Raw genomic sequence first — 5,050 nt, 5'->3', positions numbered from 1 at the left:
TCTCATCCTTCTCTGACATGGCATCATATACCTGCACTCTTACTTCCTCCTTTTCTTTCTCATCGAGGTTGGAGGTACTGGGGATATTGGGGTCCTTATCAGACTTTTCATCTTCCTCTTCTGGCATTCCCTCCAGATGGTCACCTAGGACATTGTTCTCCATTCGTGCAAGCTCCAGGAGATGCATCCCACAGTAGTAGAGTGCATCTGCATATTGGTCGTCTATCTCACTGTATCTCACCCCCATAGGGCTGCTGAAGGTTCCTGGAAGGCATTGGTGGCTAGGGGGATGTCTTTCATGACCAGGTCCTGGTTACTCACTGCCATGAGTCTCCTGGCCTGCGCATCCGCATCAGCCCTTTCAACTTGTTCAGCAGAAACTTCTTCCCTCTTCTCTGTCTCGGCCGACACTGCAGCGCCACCTTCATTAGACCCATTCTCAACAGGTCCTGGCTTGGACTTCTTAGCCTCTTCTACCTGGCGCTTCAACTATTCAGCATTGCGCCTTTCATCTTCCAGTTGCATTAGCACGTCCTTCAGCTTTTTCTCTGAACGACAGACTTGTTTATTTGCAGCCTGTCTTTCTTTTGTTTCAGTATCAAGCTGTTCCTCCAGTTGTGCGACCTTTGCTTCCAAGGCCGTGATGGATGCTTTGAATTTGGTTTCAATAGAGTCTTTCAATTTTGTTTTTAACTCCTTGTTTTGTCTCTCCAATTTCTGACTGGCATTAGTATTCTTCTGAGCATTACTACGTTCTGCCTTCAGATCAGCATTCATCTGGTCAATCTGGAGAGTAGCCTTTCTCAGTCTGTCGTTGGCCAGTTCATTATAACCCTGTTGGGTTTGCCTTTTGGCCCGCTCTGCCGTAGTAAGCTCCTCCTGCATATGGATCATCTCCGCCCCCAGACTTTTAAGTTTATTTTATCTTCTTTAGACTAACTTAAAATATTATCCTTGGACGCTCTAGTGTCTTCCAACTCTCTCTGGTAATCCTTCATTTGCGCCTGCACTTTACGCAGTTGCTTGATGACTTCTCTCTTTTTGTTTGCAGAGTCAATTTGTCCCCCTAAGTCTTTTAGATCCATGTCGAGCTATTTTTCTGGCTACTACAGCCAATGAACGTTGCTTCCTTTCATTTTCAAGCTCTGCTTTTATTGCTTTTACTTGTCTCAGAAGTTGTTTCTTCTTGTCTTCACTCTGCTCCTCACATTTTTGCAGCTGTCCTGATATGACAGGCCCCGCTGGTAGTGAGTCTCTGCCAGCAGTTGGTCATGCTCATCTACATGCTCTTTCGGGATGGTCAGACCTGCCAGAAAGTCTTCCACTGCCTGGTATAATTCTCAGACCCTATGCTGACTTCTCCCCACTTAATCAGGTTCATGTCCTGAACCCGCTCTTGTCTTCACTCTGCTCCTCACATTTGCAGCTGTCCTGATATGCCAGGCCCCGCTGGTAGTGAGTCTCTGCAAGCAGTTGATCATGCTCATCTACATGCTCCTTCGGGATGGTCAGACCTTCCAGATAGAGTTGAGCAGACATCTGGAAGTTCAGGTTTGACGGGTTTGTCCGAACTTTGCAAAAATGTTTGAGTTCGGGACACGAACTTGACCCGAACTTGACTCCGAACTCGAACCCCATTGAAGTCAATGGGAACCCGAATGTTGGAGCACTAAAATGGCTCTAAAAAAGTCATGGAAAGGGCTAGAGGGCTGCAAAAGGCAGCAAAATGTGGTTAAGAGCATGGCAAGTGCTCTGCAAACAAATGTGGATAGGGAAATGACTTCAAATAACATAAAATACGTAAAAATAAAAAAATAAGAATCTTGATCTAGGAGGAGCAGGTCCATATGGAGTAGGAGGTTGAGGAGGCGGTGGATGTGGCGGTGTAGGTGGAAGCAGCGGTGGAGGAGGTAGCCAAAACTGTTTTTTGTTTTTTATTTTATTATTATTATTTTTTTGTTTAAATTTGGGTAGACCCCAAAACATCGGGAAATGTAAAAAATAAAACAAAGAGAAAGTGCGCTGGAGTACAACAATGGCTGGGTGAGGCCGGTATACATGTCTATTCTACACAAGGTATGGACAAGTCCTGTGGGATCCCTGCCTGGTTCATTTTAATGAACGTGAGCTTGTCCTCATTGGCTGTGGACAGGCGGCTGCGCTTGTCTGTGAAAAACCCCTCCTGCCGTGCTAAACAAACGTTTAGACAATAAACAGGCTGCAGGGCAGGCCAGCACCTCCAAGGCGTAAAGGGCAAGCTCAGGCCATGTGCCCAATTTTGAGACCCAGAAGTTGAAGGGGGCAGACCCATCAATCAGTACGTGTAGGCGTGTGCACACAAACTGCTCCACCATGTCGCACGTCCCCGTGACGTCCACGATCCAATTGGATATTTTCTCTATCAACTTTCAATGTTCTTTTATGCACCTACCATGGTGATCACGGGTAACGGGGAATCAGGGTTCCATGCCGGAGAGGGAGCTTGAGAATGGGATACCCCATCCAAGGGAGGTCAGTGGCTGAAATCTGATTGGGTGGACATGTGGGACAAGTTACTAAAGTGGAAGAATCGAAGGAAGGCAGGAGGCCCGTGGCAATTACCCACTCCCGACTCGGGGAGGTAGTGATGATAAATAACAATACAGGACTCTTAAAAAGCCCTGTTATTGGAATGAGTAATAGAAAATTACAGGGAATGTCACTGCAGTATTTTGGATTAGGAAACGTTATACAGGAGAGGCCGTGCTGCCGCTTTATTGACTCTAGATAACTTCTGCCTGATCGCACGTCCCTGTGACGTCCATGATCCAATTGGATATCTTCCCTATCAACTTTTGACGTTCTTTTATGCGCCTACCATGGTGATCACGGGTAATGGGGAATCAGGGTTTCATGCTGGAGAGGGAGCCTGAGAAAGGAATACCACATCCAAGAGAGGTAAATGGCTGAAAGCTGATTGGATGGAGAGGGTGGTCAAGTTATTAAATTAAATTCAGCACATGCGCCAGGCAAGGGATGTGCGCCAAACAGGCTAGGCCCAGAGCTGCTACGATATTTCGCCCATTATCGTACACCACCAGGCCGGGCTTGAGGCTCACTGGCACCAACCACTCATCGGTCTGTTGTTCCATGCCTGTCCACAGCTCTTGCGTGGTGTGGGGTTTGTCCCCCAAACAGATAAGTTTCAAAACTGCCTGCTGTCGTTTACCCCTGGCTTTGCTGAAGTTGGTAGTGAAGGTGTTACGCTGATCGGATGAGGAGGCGGTAGAGGATGAGGAAGCGGAGTAGGGGGAGGAAGCAACAGGATGTGAACATGGGATGAGGATGGCCCTGGGAAACCCTGCTAGCAGAGTCATAAAAAAGCTGAAGAGACTGCTGTATGACTTGGGGCTCAGAGTGCTCGGCTGATTTGCAAGGGGGTGAGGTGAAAGACTGATGGACATAGGCTGCAGGTGCCAACTCTGATCTTTCAGCAGGGGACTGGGTGGGAGACAATGTAAAGGAACTGGAGGCACTGTCAGAATCTACTATCGCCTGTACTTGTTCTGGCCTCACCATTCGTAGAGCCGCAGTAGGCCCTACCAAATAACGCTGAAGGTTCTGTCGCCTAATCACACCTGAGGAAGGTGTTTCACTTGGGCGTGTAGCTGGCACAGATCGACCACGTCCTCTCCCTGCAACAGGAGCTCCACCAACACCAGCAGCACCACGACCAGGGCCACGTCCCTTGTTTGACGATCTCCTCATTCTTTGCGTTCACCCACCAAACTAACAGATGGTTTATGTCAGGCGACAATGTAACCGCCAATAGTCAACAATTAAGTTCACTGACAGTAAGGCTGTTCCGGTATCATAAAGAGCAAACATTTCTTGAGGTCACACAACAGTGTGACAGGCGAATTTAATACAATTACTTCACGTTCAGAAAAAATGTGAATTTGTCAACTAACAATGTAAGGCTACTTTCACACTTGCGGCAGGACGGATCCGACAGGCTGTTCACCATGTCGGATCCGTCCTTCCGCTATTTCGCCGTGCCGCCGGACCGCCGCTCCGTCCCCATTGACTATAATGGGGACGGGGATGGAGCTCCGGCGCAGCACGGCAGTGCACGGCTAAAGCCGCCGGACTAAAAAGTCGGACATGCAGGACTTTTTAGTCCGGCGGCTTTCGCCGTGCACCGCCGTGCTGCGCCGGAGCTCCGCCCCCGTCCCCATTATAGTCAATGGGGACGGAGCGGCGGTCCAGCGGCACGGCAAAATAGCGGAAGGACAGATCCGACATGGTGAACAGCCTGTCGGATCCATCCTGCCGCAAGTGTGAAAGTACCCTAACAGCAGTATTGACTGGTTTTATTGGACTGTCAGAAATGCAGCGCAGGCCACAAATGTACAGTCGTGGCCAAAAGTTTTGAGAATGACACAAATATTAGTTTTCACAAAGTTTGCTGCTAAACTGCTTTTAGATCTTTGTTTCAGTTGTTTCTGTGATGTAGTGAAATATAATTACACGCACTTCATACGTTTCAAAGGCTTTTATCGACAATTACATGACATTTAGGCCTCATGCACACGACCGTTGTGTGCACCCGTGGCCGTTGTGCCGTTTTCCGTTTTTTTTCGCGGACCCATTGACTTTCAATGGGTCCGTGGAAAAATCGGAAAATGCACCGTTTTGCAGCCGCATCCGTGATCCGTGTTTCCTGGCCGTGAAAAAAATATGACCTGTCCTATTTTTTTCACGGCCAACGGTTCACGGACCCATTCAAGTCAATGGGTCCGTGAAAGAACACGGATGCACACAAGATTGGCATCCGTGTCCGTGATCCGTGGCCGTAGTTTAGTTTTTATACAGACGGATCCGAAGATCCGTCTGCATAAAAGCTTTTTCAAAGCTGAGTTTTCACTTCGTGAAAACTCAGAACCGACAGTATATTCTAACACAGAAGCGTTCCCATGGTGATGGGGACGCTTCTAGTTAGAATACACTACAAACTGTGTACAAGACTGCCCCCTGCTGCCTGGCAGCACCCGATCTCTTACAGGGGGCC

The 5,050-nt window shown here is 48.3% G+C and overlaps 1 pseudogene; it reads right to left on the bottom strand.

Annotated features, from left to right (window-relative positions):
• Nucleotides 1–237: 237 nt before the first annotated feature.
• LOC120999073 lies at nt 238–1,539 on the bottom strand (annotated as a pseudogene).
• Between the last annotated feature and the right edge of the window lie 3,511 nt (nt 1,540–5,050).

This window comes from Bufo bufo, chromosome 4, assembly GCF_905171765.1.
Source record: "Bufo bufo chromosome 4, aBufBuf1.1, whole genome shotgun sequence".
In the NCBI taxonomy this organism is placed as follows: Eukaryota; Metazoa; Chordata; class Amphibia; order Anura; family Bufonidae; genus Bufo; species Bufo bufo.
This window is presented reverse-complemented; position numbering and strand designations above follow the sequence as displayed.